The sequence below is a fragment of the Coturnix japonica genome, chromosome 2 (assembly GCF_054131305.1).
Source record: "Coturnix japonica strain WE chromosome 2, WE-NBRP24, whole genome shotgun sequence".
Lineage (NCBI taxonomy): Eukaryota > Metazoa > Chordata > Aves > Galliformes > Phasianidae > Coturnix > Coturnix japonica.
The window spans coordinates 31,845,372-31,867,936 of NC_140664.1; the positions used below are offsets into that span (position 1 = coordinate 31,845,372).

At 36.9% G+C, this 22,565-nt stretch overlaps 1 long non-coding RNA gene across 1 annotated transcript in view; it reads left to right on the top strand.

Moving 5' to 3' along the window:
- LOC146761759 (uncharacterized) overlaps window positions 1-22,194 on the top strand; it is a 130,408-nt gene extending 108,214 nt beyond the window's left edge. The window contains exon 3 of the long non-coding RNA XR_014942520.1: window positions 20,827-22,194. This is a non-coding gene — a long non-coding RNA (uncharacterized LOC146761759). The remainder of the gene's footprint in view (window positions 1-20,826) is intronic.
- The last annotated feature ends 371 nt before the right edge of the window (window positions 22,195-22,565 follow it).

A 22,565-nucleotide genomic window follows, 5' to 3' on the forward strand; every position in this document is an offset into this window, starting at 1 on the left:
CTTGTGAATCACTATGTGCTACACTGATGAAATAAGCAAACATATGCACTAATAATGTTGTTAGAATATAGGTAAAAAAAGGATTGAAAAGTGATGTCCTTTGTTCTCCATTTTGGACAAATATGTAGATTCTGAGACACATAAGCCTGTCATGTCTTGTATATAAAATATCACTAAATGTTTTCTACTGTGGAGATTAATGAACTATACACTGTCTTTAAAAGCTGTGATTTTAACAAAATATCATATGAGGTCCTTCTACCAATGTTTATATATTTGTTGAACTTTGGGCTCTGCGGCTTCTTAAAGTTTATGTAAGTGCATAATTGCTTTCCTGAAAGGATATAAAGTGTTCAGATCTAGCATAAACAGTCCTCAACAATTAATTATTCTTGTTCATGCAGCTTATTTTTACTTAAACAAAACAAAACAACAACAACAACAAAAAACAATTGCAAAAACTTTGCAATTTCTTTTTTGTTGATAAGATTAGTGGTAGATGGAGGAAAATGGCGGACTGACTGAAAATGTTTAGTTTTGTCCTCTATCTTGTAGTATCGATTTTCGGGTATGCTCTAAATTACTAAAGCTGGACAGGAGACAAGTAAGTGGAATTATAAATAAAACTAGGATAAAGGGTTTTCATTTCCCCTTCCACAATTTATGGAAAAAAGAAGTAGCATTTTAGCTGAAAAGAGCAACATGTCCGAACAATCCAAGTCACTTGGTGTCAAAGGACACTTGATCTGGATTAGCCCAGAACTGTGAATTGAGAAACTCTTGAGTTCTCAATTTAAGGGCAGTAGAATAGTAGCTGTACTAATGCCATAGACCCTGGGATATATGGGACTACCAAGCCTGAAATGGAAGGCTTGGGCTTCCCAACAGTGGGTTGTGGAGCAGGCAGTGGACAGGAAATCAGGGGGATGCATTTTGGAGCTGCCTTCTGTAGATTTGCCAATTTTGCCTGCTGAAGTGTGAAATTCCATTAAATCTAATTGTGTTTTATTTTTGTAATGCGTTTTCTAATGTGATCTTCTTTGTAAAATTCCATGAGGCATTTTGTGTTGAAAAAGGTGAAAAGAGTCAACAAATCCTTCAGTTGTCATTGTAAGGCATTGATATATTTTCCTTTGTGCTCCATCCATTTCTATTTGTTGGCTTACACCTCAATAATATGATCTCTACAGCAGGCAATATTACAATGAGACACCTACAAGAAACACCTAATTTATTACTGAAGCAGCTAGGTACTGCAGTAATACAAATAATTATCACTAAGTGGCCTTTAATGAGGGATTTAAAAGAGAAGAGCATATTGCCTTTACAGACTAGTTCATTATAAATGAATGCATGTTAAAAAGTCCATCTTAATTTAGTGCTTCATAAATAAGTGTGTCTTGTCATAGTGCAAAGAGGCAATGACTCTTCTCATATTGGCCCCACCTTATTATCAGGAAGATACTGGCAAATATAGAGAGCAGAAGAATAAGAGTCATGCAATGATTTCTGACCTATGTCCTTAGAATTGCTTTCCTAAATATTTTTTTTTAAGAAAAGTTATTTGGTATTTGAAAGAGGAGCTAGAGAAATTGTCCCAGTTATAGTGATAGTCTGGAAGATCTAAAAAAGTGTATTTCAACTGCAAAATTTTACTGGTCTACAATATTCAGAGGGTCATCCCTTCACAATAAAATATTTAGTATTCTAGAATTAGGTGAAACAGACTTAAATATTGTGAATATATGTAAAACTTCCTGACTGCTATGTCTTTTAGTCTTTCGGGTAGTCACAAGAAAAATGGTAGAAATCAACAGATATATCATTAAATATTACACTCTAAAAATTAGTTCTAGGAAATGGTTTTGGCTGTTTTAGAATAAGGCAGGTTCCTTCATAAGACTCTTTAAAATGCCTGTCACAAGACAATTTTCTTTAACAATAATGGAAATATCTTTTCTTCGGGCAGCTTGGAACGATTGCTGGTTCTATTTTGGTAATGGAAACTGTTGAGGTTTCACGTGTTACCACACTGTAAACATTAGTGTTTGTTATTCTTTGTAAGTTATCTGTTAAATCTAAACAGGCCTAATAAACGTCACCTACCATCACTTTACTAGAGTAATGAATTCGTAGCTAATTCTGATTTCAATTTTTAAGTCAAAAATCAGACATATTAATTAGGAGTGAGGGAAAGAAAGTACCGATATAGAAAAAATAATGTTGATTGGAACAAGCATGATAGGAAGGCAGCTAGAGAAAAGTTGCCATTCACAAAGATGCATCCAATATTTTGTTATCTCCTTAATCTATAGGGTATTTTAAAAAAGGAATTAGATACTGAAGAGGTTAAGCCATAGTGCAGTATTTTTGGAATTATTAATAGAGTAATCTCAGTCTTAAACAGATAATTGTCAATAAAACAATAAACATCTATAGTCTTTGTATGCCCCTTAAGAGAAATGCTTTCTGTTGCTATGTTGATTTCCCATGAAAATTGTGATTTGCCCAAATTTTGTTGTATCGGTTTTCCTTTACTGTAGATTCATCATGCACAAAAATAAACATTTAATTTTTATGTAGAAGGCTCTTTTGAACTCTGGAGAAACATTTTTTTGGTTTTACCAATGTAAACTAATTTGAGTTTTCTGCACTGCTCAGATTTTGCTTCATTTCAAACCAAAATGATCCTGATTCATTTTGGAATTATTCTGAAAAACAACATGCTGCAAAATAACTTTGAGTGACACTCTTGTGCACCCCCTGAGTCAAATTCTCTCAAATAAATCTAGTTGTCAATTTTCTTATTGTGAAAGACTCAATTTTTTCACTGCATTTACTTGTTTGTTATGGATTGTGAACAGCAATGTACAAGTACGAAGTTTTATTAAAGGGTAGACAGAAATTGAAAAATGTAGATGATGTGCATGGTTGTTTATTTATTTATTTTTGAATATGTCATCAGGGACTTTTCTGGATCTGGCATTTTTTATGATCTCTCAAGATGCCTCCCAACCTGTACAATTGGTTCACAGTGAGAGTGACAGAGCACTGGAACAGGCTGCCCAGGCAGGTTGTGGATTCTCCTCCCCTGGAGATATTAAAAACCTGCCAGGACAGAAACCTATGCAGCCTGCTATAGGGGGCCTGCTTTGCAGGGGGGTTGGACTTGATGATCTCTGGAGATCCCTTCTAACCCTTCAATTCTGTGATTCTTCCAGCTTATAGAACAAAAATTATTGTAGAAAACAACAAATACTTGATTAGATTTACCAGGGCATACCACAGCTTTTCATCATCGTTTTCCTCTCACATTTCTTTCTGAAGAATAGTTCCTTCATCTTAATATCCAGTTTGTTTGTGTAAGGGAGATGACAAGGCCAACTCTAGCTATCAAACATAATGGAGAAAACTGTAGCTATGTTTGGTCATTAGCAGAAGTATTGTCATCCATCTGTTTTGCCACCTCCTATTCAAAACTTTTCTCCAGAATGTTGCTCATTAAAATGTCAAATGTAAGGAGAGGTGTTTTTTTCCAGAAAATGAAACTTGTACACCTTCAAAGTGCCAGCATTCTCTCTTAAATGCAGACTATGCCCTTATCTAATATTCGAGACATAAAGAATACTGTAGTAGCTATATTTTGAATGCTCTGAATGTAATGTTAATTTGACTTTCGGCACCAAATTCCTTCTTATTCATCTTAACTCACGTGGGGCAAGTCACTGGAGGACTGCCTGTGAAAGTCAGTGAAACCCAGAAACCAGGAAAATACCTTGGCCTAGTTCACAGACAACTAGAAACTGTCAAGATTTCTATGTTAGTGATGAATCTACCCTTGTAAAATGTATACTTTACTTCACAAATTAACAAAAAAAGATCTGATTTATTTCTTTTGCTACTTTTTTTTTTTTTTCCCATTAAAATGCAATGTTGAACTGAATTATATTAGCTTTTTCAGTAATTTATTTCAATATGTAAGGAATGCATATTTCTTTCACACTTAAAAGGATTAAGCCTGTAAGTACAACTATAGTTGTTTAGGAATGCTGTCTAAAAGTTTTAATTTAAGATAGAACTAAATGTGCTGTATGTTTAACAATATTTGCAACCATTAAAAAAAAAAAAAAGTGTTTCTTAAAAATTCATAAGGTCCTTTATTTACCCAGAGCTTTTTGTGAATATACAAATATGTAGGAGGATGAAGGCCTGGGCTTTATGTGCTAGTGTAGAAGAAAGATGAACACTAAATCACCGTCAGTCCAACCTCAGTGTCCTCTCTAGCTCTACCACTAAGCCAGACCTTCACCCATGCTGGAAGTAGAGGGTCAAAAGCAGAGAAACCTCACTATCATGTGACAGCTCTACTGATGTGTCTGTGTTTATCAAACATCTGTCTGGAACAGCCTCTTATGGCTTGGAGTACTGTCAGCTTCACGAGGTGATGGGCATCCTGAAGTACCTTGAAATGAAAATACACTCTGTCTCAGAAAGCAAGTGGGCTGCCCCAGCTGGGCAGGAGGTACTGCCTCATTTGGAGCTCTTGCTTGTGTAAATATTGTGTGTACCTTGTTACAGCCAGAGCCTTACTTTTCAAATCAGTTTTCGGTGAAGCAGTCATAGTCAGTGTGAAGTGCTATGATTGTTTCTGTAAAAGCTGGAGATGGTGGAAAATATCTGAGGCTTGTGTGTAGGGTGGGAACTCAAAACTGAAACCAAAGTGGACTAGGACAGGGTGAACTTCATTCACCATCTAGGTGGCCAAACATATTCGATGGAAACACACACCAGCATCCTCTTTTTGGGTAAAAAGACAATATGATTTCTGTAGCTTTGAGCTGTGCCCTGGGGGAAACAACTAAACAAATCAAAATAATAGCAGGAAACAATTTCCATGCAGAAATCAACATATTCAGATTATTATATCTTCAGTATTTGACTGAGAATCAGAGATGTTGCTGAATTCTGAATTTCATCAACATTCAATTGAACTGTATATCCATACATTTCCACACCTGGCTATTCATTTCTAGTTCTGGAAAAAGTAATTTTTAAAAGTCTAGTATATTTCAGGAAATGTCTTTCAAAAAGGAAGCACTTACAGAGCTCACAATTTTCCACTTTCCCCAGGAGCACTGATAAAGTCCTTCTTTTCCTGTAAGAAAATTTTACTGTTTGAAAAAATTCGGTCTAGTTTTTAATTCTTAGCGTTGCTATAGAACTGCCATATGGTCTCAGGCAAGTTAACAAAACACTTTTTTTATCTTTGTTTATCTGTTAAGCAGAGTACACAGCATAGTGCACACATGCTAACATTACAGGAAAAAAGTGAGGCTTGATAGTGCAGTATTTCAATTCAAGTATGCTCAGAGAGGAGCAGCAGAAGTGCTGAGAAGTGCTTTCTTTTTTTCCTTAGTCATTCTCATGACCATATTTTGGAACAAAATCAAGAGAAACAGACAAAAACTGAGAGATGGATCACCTCTAATGGAATACTTCACTCTCCTTGGCACTTCAGGTGAAAGTTACCTCTTCTTGGCACAAGGATACTCTTACCTCTTGGGAAATTACCACTTTCTAGAGCCACTGCTTAATGCCTAAGACTATTCTCCAAATTTTTATTGATTACAAATCAAGGTGTGGACCTTGATGAGCCAATATGGGAGGTTGGATTAAAAAGCCCTCAAAGATAGGCATGAAGGGGAGAGAGGTTTAAGAAAACAGAATTTGGAGCTGATTATGAGTGAAGAGAGAGGAAACAATGTCATCTACTCCTTGATGAAGAAACTGCAAGATATGGAAATACAGCAAAACACAATCAGAAATATTGCTTGAGTAATTTTATCGGGGGCTAGGGGACATAAAATGAAGAAAGCAGTAATGGAGTTTATTCATGGAAAAGCTGGTAAACCCTGAAAACACAGGGAGCCTAAAGCAGCTGGCTGCTTAATACAGTGTTGGCTACCTGACTGCGAGCTTTGCTGTTGTTTGAGTCCTCATTGAACCGCAATGCAGAACATAATCAGTTTTGACTTGCAAGAAGTAAAAGAAGAAATCTCAATGGGATCTTCAGATCAAACAAGACACGTAATTAACTTTGGCCCTACTCATTCACACTGAATATCCCTGCTCTCTCTTCACTCACCTATAGGCTAAACTGCAGCATTTTCTACTGTCCACAGTAAGGCTTGAGGCAGTAGAATGCAGCATTTAGGCTGCGCTTTGGTAAAATGCATGAGTATATATTATCACTACAGTCTCTTTCCAAAATAGTATCCATGGAAATAAACAGGAGGCATTACTTTCAGAGCAACCTTAATATACATTTTAGCATTAGCTGTTTTTTAAAAGATACTAAATGTTTAATATAGTAAAGATTACATACTATTTATATGTAAAAGTTTTAAATATACTAATCCAAGTTCACATAAAGCTGTTATACAGATACAGCTTTCTAATTTATGTACATGCATGCGCACCTATATATACAAACAGAACACTGTTATATAGAGAGATAGCTCTCAGTTGTGTAAAGTAGTAAAATATTCCACACTGTTGTTCTAAAGAAGGAATTTATTATTCAACTCTTCTAAAGAAAAAAAAAACAACAAAAAAACCCACAAACACTATTATATAAAAAGCCATGTTCTTATTAAAACTGAACTGATTCTGCTGAAATGAAATAGTTGGGCTGTGAGAAATCAATCTAAGTAGTGAAAAACTGGAGGAATTTACTCTTTTTTGTTCCTTCTCCGGCCTTTAGTCAGGCACACTATCACTAATAACAAAGCCTACAGAAAAGGGCAACCTCAAACTTTGTCCTTAAAGACACACAAGAGGATATCAGTCTCGGTCCTGCTTATTTTAAGAAATCTTTAGTGGCAGTTCTTGAAGGATTTATCAAGAGGACTTAAAACTGCTAAAACCTGCAAAAACAGATTTATACAGCAACAGTCAATGATCCTCAAAATTTGCCCAACTATTTATAGCCTACAGTGCCTAACCTTCATCTCACAGTTTTTGCTGCTGTTTGTGACCCTAACACAAGACCTCAAGGAAGTGGAATCAGGTGGGAACAGCTGTAGAGTAAGAAGAATTAAAGGGCAACATGTGGCTGGAGCATGGGGCTTATCTCTAGTCCAGACTAAGAAATGTTTGAAGGAACTGTTATGCACAATTAAGACTCCTTACGTTCAATAGTCATGTCTTTAATCTACAAGGCAGCTTCCATAACCCAAGCCCAAATCCTGTATCCAAATCCATGTTAGAGTAAGACACAGGCACGCACCAGGCCACACTGTTGTCTTCTCCTGAATCCTTGTTTCCATGTGATTGAAACACACATATGTTAAACAGAAAGAAGCCACATTATGCTCCTGAGCATGGCCCAAATACAGACCAGGCAATGGACCACTCCTGGGAGCTGGGTAGGGTGACACATCTTTCCTAGGAAGATGCATGCAAAAAAACTGTCAGAAATATAAAAGAAACAATCTACTATTATGAACCAGGGCCTGCACAATGGTTTCTGGTAAAACAAGCTTTGAGAGTAGGCAAATGGGCCTAACGACGCACCTGCAGTCTATTTCTCTAAGCCTGGACAGCTGGGCTTACTTTTGCAGCTGCTGCTGCTGCTATGGAGGAAAGGATCTAATATGTGGGACAGGAACTGCTGAATGTGAGGAAAATCCACTTCTGCCCTGTAATCTTCCTTTTCTAGATGCAATTTTCTATGGCATGTGGAAACTTCAGTTTGATTATGCTTGCTGTAATGGACCATTCTGGGAATATATGCTGGTGTTGCTAGCAGACTTAATCCAGCAAAACATTCTTGCCCTGATATAATCAGATATAGCAGAACTTGCATAAAACACTGTTTTAGTTGCGCTCCTTTCTTATTAGTTTAGAAGCAAAAGGAAATTGGAGAAAGGAAGAGAAAAAGTACTTAAAAAAAAAAAAAGCATAGTTTAAGGAAAACTGCTGTGCATGTGTGGAAACAAAGGGTCATGTTAATATTCTTCTGTCTACAGTAGAAATCTCACCGCTGACATAGTGACTTAGCCTTGGAAAATGGGGAGGGAATTAAATTGCTCATTCTGGGAAAAGACCTTTCCTTCTCTTCACAGAGGTTTATTCATAGAGGAAATAAGGGGAATTATACTTGAGGTGCTTTTTAAGATGTGTAGGTGCAAGGAATAGGCTAGCTATTAGTACCGGAAGATTAACGACAGGTTTCCTGTTGTTCGTTACTCATTACTTATCTTCTCCTCCCTATTTTGTCAAGTAGCACTCATGATTCTAACATAACAGCAATCAGCCTCTTTTTCTGTTTCTCTTTCCATCTACATTTATTTTAAATGTAGTAACTACTGAAATTAATACAGTGTACTAAAATAGTTAATTCATGCTGCATATCTAATAAGGACCTTGTTGCAGGAGAGGTGATGAGATATGGAGTGCTGTCATCATTTTAACTCATGGAGGGTGTAGTATCAGAGATACTACAGCAATGACCATTGTGTAAGCAGGCTTGTTGTGACCAGAGAAAACCTATGAATGAGAGCTCACTAGTAGTGCATGTGTGTGCTTAAAAATGTCCAGAGCCATACAAACATTTAACAGCCTAATGCTATATAAATGCATTAGAACTGAATTTGTCCTGAGTGAAATATTATGAAATTCTACTTAGATCAAGAGATTGTGAGGAGGAAAATGTAAGATTTGTCATATAGATTATACATACATATATGTTTTTAAATGTTACTAATTATTCTCTTTATCATGGGCATGCTTCAGTAAAGAGAAGTAGTATAGAGGTAGATGCAAATAAGATCACAACTTACTAAAACATCACAATATATTCTAAATCAGCTAATTATGCAGTGGTCTACAGAATTATCTAGCCTCTAGTCTCTTAACAGACTAAAGAAAAATGTGTGTGTACATGTGCGTAAATATATGTATGTATAGGAATGCTTTTTCTAAGAATATAAGGCCTCTGCAAATTTTTTTTGTATTGTATTTTCCTGACAAGTTACCAGGAAAATGCTTTCCAATGTAGGTAGTAAAACACATCTTGCACCACTTCTTCCATCAAGAATAGAGTCTAACCTTTACACAGATGACAATAATTAGTATCCACATTTGTGTTTGTGGCTGGTTTACAAAATATTCAAGTTTAACTGTTCTTGCTTAAGAACAACCCACCATCTCAATACTTCATCTGACTTACTCTCTAACATGATGATAGGTTCAGTTCAAGAAATTTGCTTTAACGGATGTATGGACAGAATTAAAATATCAAAAATAAAAGTAGAGATTCATTCAATTTCTTATGAGAAGTAGCATAACTGTGTGTCATACATATGACAAGACTTGAGTTCGGAACTGGGTTATCTTATTCACTTTATATTCATTTATTGCAACGAGAATTAAAATATAATGAATCAGGTAGTTATTTTATGACAAGAAGCACTGACAATACCAGAAGTCAAAGGAAGAACTACAGCAAAAGAAATAAAGATTCTTCTTTGAACAGTTAGCATAAGTTACTAGCAATCTCCAAAAAAGGTACTTTTTTCAAGTGTCAGTTTTGTGCACGTTTACAGAACAGTTGCTCCAAAAAAATCCTTTATTTTTGCTAGTGTGTCTGTGCCAAACAACCTCCAAATTGCCAAAGCAAAGGAACTGCTCAAAGCATGTAGCACTAAGGTCAGTTTTTCCTGGTTAACTCATAATATGCTGGACTGCCTTTGAGAGGTGTGAGAATGGGAGTTTGCATCAACGGTGGGAAGCAGGGAGTCTTGTGGATGTTTGTTTCCTATCCTGAACACTGGGGTTTTGGGGTGAAAGTCTGCAGTGTACCACTGCGTATTTTGACAATCATCTGAGCATTTTTTATTCAGAGGTTTTCAGTGGCTCTGGCTGCTTTGAAACCTCACAGTGCAGCCTTAAATCACCCAGACTATCTTAAGAATCTTACCTACTATCACTACAAATGGTTTTGGTTTGCAAACACATCTGAGGTGAGTAACTGTGTGCATTTGAATAGACCTATTGAGCTCAACAAGACTGTTGACATGCATCAGGTTAATGTGTATGTGCTTGCTGATTTTGACCTTAGCAAAGATACTCTACAAAGATTTTCTCTTCTCAAAATAGTGGCTATGCTCTAGAATAGCATTCAAACATTTCCACGTCGATTTTATAAAAAAACACTGTTGCTCTGTTGTTTCTCAATCAAGAAAACAACTGCTTTTATTGTCCACAGCTGTTACGCTTTTGCTATTTTATTTTTCCCTTCATGTTTATAATTCACTGATATTATATAAATCTGTGAAATAATGAGATTTAAAAAATAACTAGAATTAAATTGCAGGCTTGTTCCGGGATATTACCATGGCTGTTGACTCAGCAGAAAGGTAGATTCCCCAGTGCAGTGCCATTCCAGAATTTGTGTTGGAAGGGCATTTACAGCTATATACAGGTGTTGTTTCTTGTTGTTTTTTTTTTTTTTTCTTTAACCACATTAAATATTGAAAACACACATAGGGTGTGGCACACAGGGCACAGAAGTCCAAAGGCAGAGCTGGCCTCTGGCAACAGTACAGAGATGAAACACTCAGCTTGCACAGCATAGTATTTCTGATGTGTATCTTTCTGAAAGGGTTTCTTAAAAACAAGAGAAAGGTGAGTCTCACCTTCACTTTCTGCAGGATGGATAGGGCACAGTACAGATGCTTTATTTTATAAAATGAAATAGGAAGTCAGGGTTTTGTGTCTATTTCAGGTGACTGGTTAATTTCAAAACACAGTTTTCATAAGCCAAATGAACGAAACTATTATTGTGAATTGTGTATCATTTAGAATCGTGACACATGACTGAACATACAGAAACTATTTTGGGACAGGATTCACTATTCCACATCTTGGAAAAATTTGATTTAGAAAGTTTATGCTACTAGTGTACAGTTTTATTGTTTTATATGTCTTATAAGAGGGGAGTGTGGCTGGACATCTTGTGTGTGACAAATGGTTTGGGAAGAAATTTTCAAAGAATATTTCTGAATAAGGTGAGATTTTTGACCATTCTTATTTCTGTCCTCACAGCTTAGCTTTTGTCTAGGCTTTATTGGCAATCATATGACTCTTTTGCACTAATTTGTTGTTGTTGCAGAAGGTGGATATAATGAGAAATGATAATCATGGGAGGAGGACTCTGGGTAGCAGAGCAGAAACCTTACTACATGGTTATGAGAAAACATGGTAGTTTACAAACATCTAGATGGAGCTTTTCCATGCTATTTTCATTCATAGATGTAATGAGGGAAAACACAGACTTGAATTTTAAGAAAGAAAGCAAAAGTTGGCTGGGTACTTAGAACTGGATGTTGCTGTTCTGTTGCTATTCTTAGCCTTCAGAAATACCTGAAGGAACCCTAACTAACTTAACCAGGAGACAAACTTCTTACATCAAAGGAAATCTAAGGAAGCAAGTTATTAAAATACATGCTTTGCTTCTTTCCATTAGCTCTTCTTTATATCAAAGTTTAGATTTAGCCTATTGTTCAGGTGGAACATGGATAAGGCCCTGAGGTATCTGGAGATGTTTATGGCATAGGACATCCCTCTGAACATCTCTGGCAGCTTAGACCTGGCTTTCTCTCCCAGCCATTTTTGAAGAATATGACTTGAGGACTGAGTCTTGTGGGATTTTACAGATTAAAACTATGGCAAAGAAATCAGTATGTAAACATAAACAGTCATAGTCTATGTTTTTCTCATTTTGAAGTTCATCACAGAGCTGAGAAAACTGATTTTTGTGGAGAAGCTTGCACATATGGTCTTGCATTGCACCAGGTGCTGCAGGGAGATACAGATCAAGAATAGATGCAGATCTCCTGCTGTAATGGCAGGAAAAGCCAACCTGACAAAGGACCACTCTGAAATCTGCCAAAGGCTCTGAAGGCTGGGGCAGCCAAAGGAAAAATCTGATGAGCAAGATACTGTGCAATTAAATACATTAACAGGTCGTGAGGTGCTCAAATATCTTGACAATTAACGCTTCCTGGGCACCCCAGCTAAATAGATAGAAAGAACCCAATAGTTTGTGGGGTCTAGTAGAAATTGTATGACACCCTGCCTATGAATCACAAGAATGTAGGATTTTGTGGCATATCAGGTCTGGTTTAATTTAATGAACTCATATTAACAAGTTTCATGTTCCACATCTTTCACTGCCTCTCAGCTGTGCAGTATTCATTAAAAAGAATATATACAAATCTTAATGGCATAAACAGAATTTAAAATAAGGAATAACACAACAAACACTCTAGAAAGCTTTCTCTTTTCCTTCATGTTGAGATGTTTGTTTACTACATCTTATCATCTGGTTTGTCCTTTTAAATGCTGCCACAGCTTTGGTTAGAAAGAAAGGTCCTCAATTCACCATTCCAACGAGGGCACTTGGAAGGACTTTCCTAGTGACATTCCATAAAACAGATCTTGGCCAGTAGATCTGTCCTGCCTTTGATGAGGTCAGAGGAGATGTGCCTGAAGGGAAGGCTGTTCTCCTTGTCTGAAGCCAAATCTTTCTTTCTGAAATCAAGAATTCTTCGTGGTGAAGTAGAAAAGCAGATGCCATCCCCTTTCACTGCATCTCCAGGCAAAGTGCAAACCTCAGTGCACTCTGTAGTAAATTCGTTTAAACATTTATGTGAACTGAAATTGTTTAATCCTTTGACATTTTCTCAACCTGCACCATTTCATCCAAGCACAGCTGCATATATTAGATGGGCAATGCAGGTGGAGTGCCTGTGTTGCACAACTGAGTGATCTCTTTTCTTCTGGATGGTGCTCTGCTTCCTCCTACTTCTATCTTTATGCAGTCAGTTGAGTTTCTGCTGTCATCTCTTCTATGGCCTTCAAGAGATGTTATGCTAATGGATATCCATTCTTTCAAAATCATATCAGTTCCTTTCCATATACCTTCTTTATTTTTCACATTATGATTTAAGAGTTCCTGTATGAATCCTCACTAGAGTCACTTATCTGCACTATGTGCAAACTGTTGCCCCCCTTCGGTAGCCATAATAGCAGAAGGGGGGGAAAAATATCTTTATTCTTAGTCCTGAGGATGAATCTGTGGAGTGTTCAACAGCTTCTGTAAGGTGAAGGCACTAGTCCTCTAATGGCACATCAGAAAAACAAGACCATAAACCTCAGAACACTCTGTTGGCAAGCTGCCAGAAGTTATTTGTAGATGTGACTTTGTGGACCAAGGGTTCTGTCATCCTCTGTGTTTTAGGCCATAATCCAAGTGAGCTCTGACCTCTTCTTAGACATAGGGGAGTCAGTAGCCTTTTGCTGAGACCACAAACAAACAGCTTGTTTTAATACACTTCTAGAAGGACAAAATGAAGTTTAACATACTGAGTGGAGGTGAGAGAAGATGATGGAAGAGAGAACAGGAAAAAGCCAGTTGTATCAAGTTTATAGATGACTAAACAAGGCACTGGTTTTGCTTTTCCTCAGTTAGGAGTATTGTCTGTTTAATTCTTTTATTTTATGATTTGCTAAGAAAAAAATGAATTCATTATTGCATTCCATTAAATGGTAGATGTACATCATTTCATTTTATCAAATGAGAATTGGAGCAAAGTAGAAATTTAAGCTTAAAAACCATTCTTGTTGTTTAGGTGTATAATTCTTTTTCCTGCCTTGCATGCCTGGAACTAATGTGGCATTAAGTATATTCTAATTTTAAAGAATTTAATACATGCATAATCTGCTTTACAAGCAGAGATTAGATTTTTTTTCATATTAGAATAAATTGGGACAACTGAGAGGCATAACTTAAGGCACATTCATTTGAACAAAATAGGCAAAATCTTTCATTTTTTAAACCTTCTTTTTGAAGCACTGATATATTTTAAAGAATATTGTGCAAAGCTTTCATTGAACAGGACTCATATGCTCTGTTATTTGAAAAGAAAAATTAAGGCAATATGACTGAACCTATGAGTAAGCTTGAATTTATTAATAGCTTTAATATATTTTTAAAATGCTATGCAGTTTAGAATGTCTAGATTGTTGTAGAATTGACTGTAAAATCACAAATGAACTCTCTGTTTTGCAAGGCTTTTGGAAATAATCAGAAATGTAGGATACTTTCATTTGGGGTTTAGGGTTGCAGCTGCATCCCCAAGGGGTAGAGCACTGATCTATGAAAATAAGTTCCTTTAGGAAACTGCACCATATTCAGCATTCAAAAAATGCATCATAGCAGCGCATGGAGTCCCAAGGCATTTTAAAAAATGCTTTGTCCCTTCCACAGAATCATAGAATCTTTTCAGTTGGAAGGGATCTTAATTGCTGTGGCCATCCTCTGGATGCACAGCAACAAGTCCATGTCTCTCCTATACTGAGGATTCCAGATCTGGATACAGTACTCCAGGTGAGGCCTCACCAGTGCAGAGCAGAGGGGCAGGATCACCTCCCTTGACCTGATGACCATGATTCTTTGGAGGCAGCCCAGGACATGGTTGGCTTTCTAGGCTGTGAGGGCACATTGCTGACTTATGATATCCAGCTTGCCATCCACCAGTACCCCCAGGTCCTTTTTGGCAGGGTGGTGCTCTGTCCTTACATCCCCCAGCTTGTGCTGATAGTGGGGGTTTCCATGACCCAGGTGCAAGACCTTGCACTGGGATTTATTCAGCCTCATGAGGTTCACCTGGGCCCACTGCTGGAGCCTGTCTAGGTCTCTCTAGCAGGGTTCTCATCCCTCTGGTATGTTGACTGCACCACATAGCTTGGTGTCATCCACAGACGTGTTGAGGGTACACTCAGTCCCACTGTAGATGTCATTGATGAAGATGTTAAAGATCACCCATCCCAGTACTGACTTATTAGGGACACCATTCATCACTGTTCTCCATCTGGACACTGAGCCACTGACCACCACTCTCTGAATATGATCTTGCAGTTCCTGGTCTATCAAACAGTCCACCCATTGGATTCATATCTTTCCAATTTGGAAAAGAGAATGCTAAGGGGTACTGTGTTCAAAGCCTTTCTAAAATCCCAATAGATTACATCTATTGCTCTTTTCTTATCCATAGACACAATTATGCCATAATAGAAGGCCACAAGTTTGGTCAGGCAGGATTTGATCTTGGTGAAGCCATTCATCTCTGTCTTCCATGTGCCTTAGTACAGCTCTTAGGAGGATATGTTCCATGATTTTCCCTAGCACAGAGATGAAGCTCACAGATCATCCTTTCCACCCATCTTAAAAATGGGTGCATCACTACCTTTTTTTCCAGTCACCAGAGACTTTTTGTTTTGTCTCTGAGTAACAGAAGTCAACATTAAAGCATATGGGCAGAAAATGATTTTTTGACATCAGAATTGATCTGTTTTTTCATTGCAGAATGTGACTAAATCATAGAAGACTCCAGAGGAGTATGGCATTTCAGGCTTGAAATAATAGGGTGGGCCTATGTTGGGACTGCCCTGTAAAAATAAAAAAAAATCTTGTCAAAAAACAAAAACAAACAAGAAAACAACAACAAACAACACTTCCTCTCTACAAATGATTTTAAACTATACAGTCTTGAAGAGTCTCAAGTTACTGCTAAAAGGACTCAGTCCAGATGTGAACCTTTTACGGTGTGTACCATTTTATTTATACCATAGTTCTTTTATCAAATTAGCACATAAAAAGCTGTCATAACAATGTCACATATTTTTCACCTAAGTGACCATTTGAAGAGGAGATTTCAGACGAGGAATAGTATTACAGTCCTAATCTTGTTTCCACTAGTGTCCTCTGCAGACTTTCAAGTAAATACACTTGTTTCTGTCTCTTACAAATCACGAACAAGATCTTAACCCTGCTCTCTCTCTTTTACACACACACACACACACAAAAACACACAAGCACATGCACATGAAGACACATCTACATATGGATTTCAAGTGTTTATGCCTCAGCAGCATCACAGGCAAGATGCTATGCATTCTCCTAATTTTCTTCCTTATGAAAAGTTCATGCAGGGTTTGTTACAGAAGCACAACCCGGAGTGAATTTTCATCCCTGCTATCTAATTGCTTTGGTTGCATGCATTTATACCACCAGCATGTTCGCACCTAATATGGGAGAATTTGGGTTTCAAGGCACGTTTCATATCATATCTTCTAATGAATCCTGATAACAATCCTTTCACTCCCCCCACCCACCATAAAGAAAATACTTTTCCTTTCAGTTGTCCCAATAAAATTTCCCCATTCTCAGCCCTCCAGTGCCCTGCAGCTGACTGCCCCTAGGCTGAGCACAGCAGGACCTGCAGGATAGTGGCCAGAGGTGACTACCGGCTGAAGGCTGGAGGCAGCCTTGGTGCCAAGGATGAGCATGGGAGCCATTCTCAGGCAGTGCCAGTAATAATGCTGCCTAAGGCGTCTTCAGTTTGTTTGCTGTACTGTGAGCTGCAGTGCAGTGTTCGAAGTGAGATAATCACAAGCCACTAAGATTTTAAATATTTTCCAAATGAAGCAGAGATGCACCTGTGATAATGACAACTGGGGGCAGTTAGCCATGTTGAGCAGTCTGCAGAATGTTAGCAGCACAAATTTGCTTTTGCTGCACTCTGGGAGGCAAGAGAAGTAAGGTAACAGCCAGAAGTGGGCAGAGGCTGATCTTCAGTGCTGAAGGCAGGTTAAATGCATGCTATGTAATCCTTTTATATTTGAGAAGTCCTTCAAAACTTATATGACATTTATTTGCCAAATAGCCAAGCGATAACTATTATTTTTCCTTCCAAGCTGGACCTGCATTTCAGGGGAAAAGAACCAGTTTGAGAATATAAGTAGTTGCACTACATGCAGCAGCTGGCAACAAAACTTCTGGATTTGTGTATGCTTTTGGTGGAAAAACTGTCACAAACCATGTATCAGAAAGTATAAAATGAACATGTTCCCAAATACTATCAGGGACTGAATGGAGATAGAATTTGGGTGTGCAGTTTCCTGGGGAGTAATGTCACCTGTTTTGCAGAACTGTGGCTTTTTGTGGATTGTTTACTAGCATTTGCTTTTACTTATGTACTCATTTTTGTCTTTTGCATGCAAAACATATATGTAAAATGAGGTTGAGGTCACAGGTTGCCCTCGGGGTCTGCCAATGCAGTCACTGGGTGTTTGCTGGTGATGTAGCAGAAGGGCACTGCAGTGCCTGCAAGCATCCCCACAGGTGCTTTGCTTTGGTCCAGAGAGCAGCAGCCGCAGCACACACTGCTGGCAGTGTGCTTTCTGAGAAGGAGACAACCTCCTGGTGGCATCCTTCTGGCTCTGGAGCTGCTTTTACAGCCGATGTGGCCATCAGTGTCCACGCTGTCACTGCATCCCATACCTGGTGCTGCCATACCTGGCAACTGCACCCCGATGGAGGAGTGAGGAAAAGTCACTTACAGAGTCAGTATGTTTATCAGTGCCTTTACAAAGACATGGTCTGCTGACTACATATGGGCAGAAACCATTTGAAAAGAAAAGCAGCTCCTTAAATAAGTTTTTTTGTAGCCTTTTAAAAGCAGGTACTTTTCCTAATTATGCTGCTAACTGTATTTATGCAGAGAAGCTTTTTCTCTCTCTGAAATAAAAGGCAGAAATTTGCTATAGGCATGTGGAGGTGGCATATCCTTTAGGGGAAGGATGCCCTGCATAAATCAGGTGAAAAATTTAGGAGGTGCATTAGTGGAAGAACTGCCTTTTATAAGAGCTGACCCTGCTGATACCTCAGGCACATTCTTCATTATTCCATGAAACAGTTATCTTTAAAACAAGTTAGGGAAAGTTTATCTGTAAGCTTAGGATCCGTATTCCAATTCAATTATGTGAGTCATCTCCGCAGGTTAAACAGCAGGTGCAGGTATTCCAGTCTGCTTTGTAATTCAGATCATTTGTATGCATTGGTTAATGTGATTTATAACCATATTTGCACTTTAAAATAAAAAGAGGACTCTAAAAGCAGATACTAACGCCTCTTTAAATATATAGCTTTATTTTTCATTCTGAAACCACTTGACCTGTGCAATACTAAGTTCTTTACACATACAAATAAATTTAAGGCTTAATCCTTAATAACATATATTGTAAACATTCAAGATTTGCTAAAGTTATCATATCAGTCCCAGAAAAATAAAAAGAATAACCTGTTCTACCATCAGCAACAAAGAATAAAGGACCTGCTTTAATTTGTAAGATCCTTTGTAGAGGAGACATTTTATTAAATGAAAATATATCTGGAAAACGATCAGATTTTCAGAATAGATCAATACATTACTTGGAACTATGATTATAAAATATTTATCTGTCTTCTAGAATGGAAAAAAATATAATATTTTTATTTTATTTGACATACTTATAAATCATTGTCAAAACATTTACTGAAGCTTCTGGTAAACATTATTTATAGCAACTCTGAACAAACAATTGTTGTTATATTCATTTTTCCATTAATAATAAAACATCCGTTTCCTTCACAATCTTACTTAAATGAGAACCTTATACATCTCCAATAGATGCATATACAAATAATGTTTCAACAACAGACATTTTTCCTATGTTTGTTTTTGAACTTCTTAAAATGGACCTTTTTTCTTTCTAAAACTGACGTATTTTTGGATGCAGCTGTAAGAGAACAGCACTGTGCTAAGGCTGCTGCTTCATTGTATGGCGGCAGTCAGGCATTACACTCTGCGTGCTCTTAAAGAATTATTGTAGCTGATTAGAGTTTAGATAACTTTATAAAGAAAAATTTAGATATCACGTTATTTAAGGTGCTGGACAAGAAGTCGAGTTACTTGGGGTTGAATCCATGCAGTCACTTTTGAAAAAAGCTTTAAAACACTGCAGCCATTCCCATGCATCCAGGCGCATGTGCTCTCTGAATACAGATTTATTGTTACGTGATGTATCATGGTCACTTCTTTCTAAATACTAAATTGTTATCACATCACTGGAGCTGCTTATTTGAAACTTAACTTTGAAATTAAATAGAAATTGGTCATAAAAAGCACTTAACAGGATAATAAATTTTTCCAAAATTAGTCCTTAGTATATTTCTGTTATGATGGTACAGTAATACACTATACAAATACATATATATAAAGAATTGTAAAATTAATACATTCTAAAAGCAATTTTTTTAAGATTCTTTCTGCATATACATTAGCGTGTCAAAGAAGTTAATGAAAGTTTTTCATATGAACTACCATGATTTGATTTCAAACTCTAGAGATGCTTAGCCTCTGCAGTAGACTGTGCTAAAGCAAAACTTGAAAAACATTAAAAGTATTTTAATTGCCAAAAATCTGCATTTTTTTTTTTCATTCAGTAACCTTTGGTTTGCATTCTCTCAGTGAAAAATCTTGTATGCAAAAAATTACTTATGATCAATATAAATTCCCTTCTTTATTTTGAAGGGAACAATTTTATACTTGAAATATTAGCTTCAGCAAAAAATATCATGAAAGATTGTGGAAATCAAGTATTTGTAATTTAATAGCCATGACCTGTTTATTTTTAAACTGAACATACAATGCCTAGTTTATATTAACCTCCTAACCATTCCTAACCTCCATGTTTGCTGTGCATGCTTAACAGTTTCTTTACAAAATAGTATAACTTCCAGCTCTGCAATGAGAAAGCAATATTTTGTGTGCTAGAGAGCACTTAGGGAAAACATCCTGACTTAGATGTAGACTTAGACTGCGTAATTTAGACTTAAGTAGCATTTGTAAAGCTATGGATAATTATTTTCAAAACAGTGATTAATAAGTGTCCATTTTCATGTCATCATTGGTAACGGATGCAATCTCACTCGGGCACCCCGCCATTCTATTTAATACAAGTGTATCCTAGTGTAAAAAGGAGCTTGTCATACTTATCTCTAATGGTGAATGATTTCTTTCCCTCTTCCTGAAGACACTTTGCACCCAATATTCTCAAATCTCATCATGCTACAGGCTGACAAATAAGCTAACAACCATGTAGGTAGCAGGCTACATTTATGTGTAGGTGCATGTTCGCTAGAAGATACTGCAGAAGATAGCTGCATATTTTAGGTCTGTAAATGGTCAAAATATACACACAAAGATGTCTGCCCACAGAAACAGATCATTAAAAAATAATAAAAAAAAAAAGTAAAATATTGCAATCTCATAGAGTGATGTGCCATAAAGTGTCATTGTATTTTCAGAAACTGGGAGAAAAATCAAACATTGTTTTCCTGTTACAGTTGGCAACCTTCAAAATGCAAAACCAAAAATATCTGTCATTACACAACGCTGTGTTCAATATTAGTAAGTTTTGCTCTTTTCAGTATATGTATTGTACGTATTTAAATCTATTTTCAAGCAATGGTACTGTATCAGACTGACAACAATTTGTCCTGATTCACAGCATAGGAGGAGCAGCTGAATAATCCCATGTCAACAGTCTTGACCCTATGCAGAAAATAGAACCATAGAAGGCCCGCTAAACAATATATCAAGGGTAGAGTTGCTTATTTTCTCAGTTTTTTAAAATCTACAAATCAGCAGTAAATGCAGCACAAGTTAGGGCAGTGTAGCTAACTCATTATCACTTTTACCCTTTCTTTTTTTTGGGGGGGTTGTGCAGTAAACGTTCTTTTTCTTTATAATATTTTGGTGTAAAACTACCAGCATGTTACAATTGTGAGGTGGGTTTTTTTGTTTGTTTGTTTGTTTGTTTTCTGTATACTATAAGCATACAAAAAGTAGTGTATGCATTTATTTGTTACTTTAGATTCACCTTTCTGTGAACATCCAGAGAAGTGCAACAGTGTGGACCCAGAGTGGCACCTCAGTCTCTTCATTGATACTCTCCCGTGTCACGGCTCAGTGCTGCGTGCACTGCCTCACGTGAGTAGCTTTACTCTCCTGAGAAGAGCCATGCACTTCAGTCGGGCCATTTATCCTAACAAGAGCTTGCAGAACTGGGTCCTTTCAGTAAGGCACTTAAAGAGGTTTTTTCAAGCCGTTAGGATTTCAGGACATCATTTTAATTGTTGGACATTTGTAAAGGATTCCCATTCCTCCACAAACGCACATTAAAAATTATCTGTTCTCCTACTAATGCTTTCGCTTAAGTACAAACATATAGTGTCTGGTTTATATTTGCCTGAAATTTCTGGGTAAATGATGAAATAAGACGTCCATAATGTGACACAACACTCATTTAAAATGTGGTCATGGGCGAGAGAGAACAGAGTGTACGCATTTTCTTTTTCAGTACAGCAGCACAGTGACTCACCAAAGCCATTTTGGAAACACTAATGAAATTTTAAATCTTAAGGTGTGCAATTTTATATGGCAGCACCGCAAAAGACTGTGCCTCTTATTATCGCGAGGTGTGCACCACTAGGAAAAAAAAAAGCAGCGACAAGAGATGTACATAACGTAACTAAATAAAGCCAAAATCTGTGTAAATCTTCTCATGTAAACTGCATAATAGCACTTCAAATGGCCCCTTTCTGTCATCCACTGTAACCATCACATTCCCATTTCTGCTGCAGTCAGGTGAACTGTCAAAGAGCTATTACGGTTGGCTGCATAGAATTCCGAGGAAAGACAAATCTATGCAATTTTCTCCTTGGACAATAAATGGTTCTTTTGGTGCCTTTAGGTTTTCCTCAACAATTTTGGTAAAGAAAAAAAATGAGTTTTTAATTTTTTTTCTCATTTTTTTATATGCACACAATAATGCACGGGGCTTTATTTGGGCTGAAACCTTTACTATGAATGTGTAGCTCTTTGATGGATGCACATTAGCATTCCAGTATGAGGGTAAGATTTATATATTATTTCCTTTTCTGATACATAATGTAGCTTTGAGTAGATGCTTAAGACAGTATGATGGCATGTTGTATTTTAGTATGTTATTCTGTTCAAAGAATGGACACACATTGATTGGAACAACAAAATTTATATACAGATGCAAAAATCATCGGATCTATTATTAAAAAATAATAACATCTTTAAAATATTAAGTGTATTTAGTCTTTCATGCCTGCTTAAAATACTGCATGCTCAGACGTGAATACATTATTGTACTGTGTAATACCGCATCTTCTGATAATCCTTATCTCATAAATAAAAAAAGATGTATAAATGACGTGCTTCTCAAATGTTTTTCTTCGCAGGCAAATGTTTTGTCCATTCTGGTGAGGTACGATGTTTAAGCAAAACGAGAGTTTGATTATGTCTTTCATATAGTTAATAAGCACGTGGTTGTCAGAAACCACAACGAGGGTTCTTGCTGGTTGTTTTTTTCTTCTATAAAAAATTAAGGTGTTTCAGAAGTGACCTTTGTTCTACTGAGTCATCTCCCTTTTTTCAGACCAATTTGCCTTTCTGATCAGTAACATAAGCTAGAATTTCTATCCCCTTAGAAAGAGGGGAAAATACATTTTATTTTTTTTAAGTTGGGTTTTTCTGTGATTTATGTATCTTAGTTTGCTAAACTTTGAGACTTTTCAAATTACA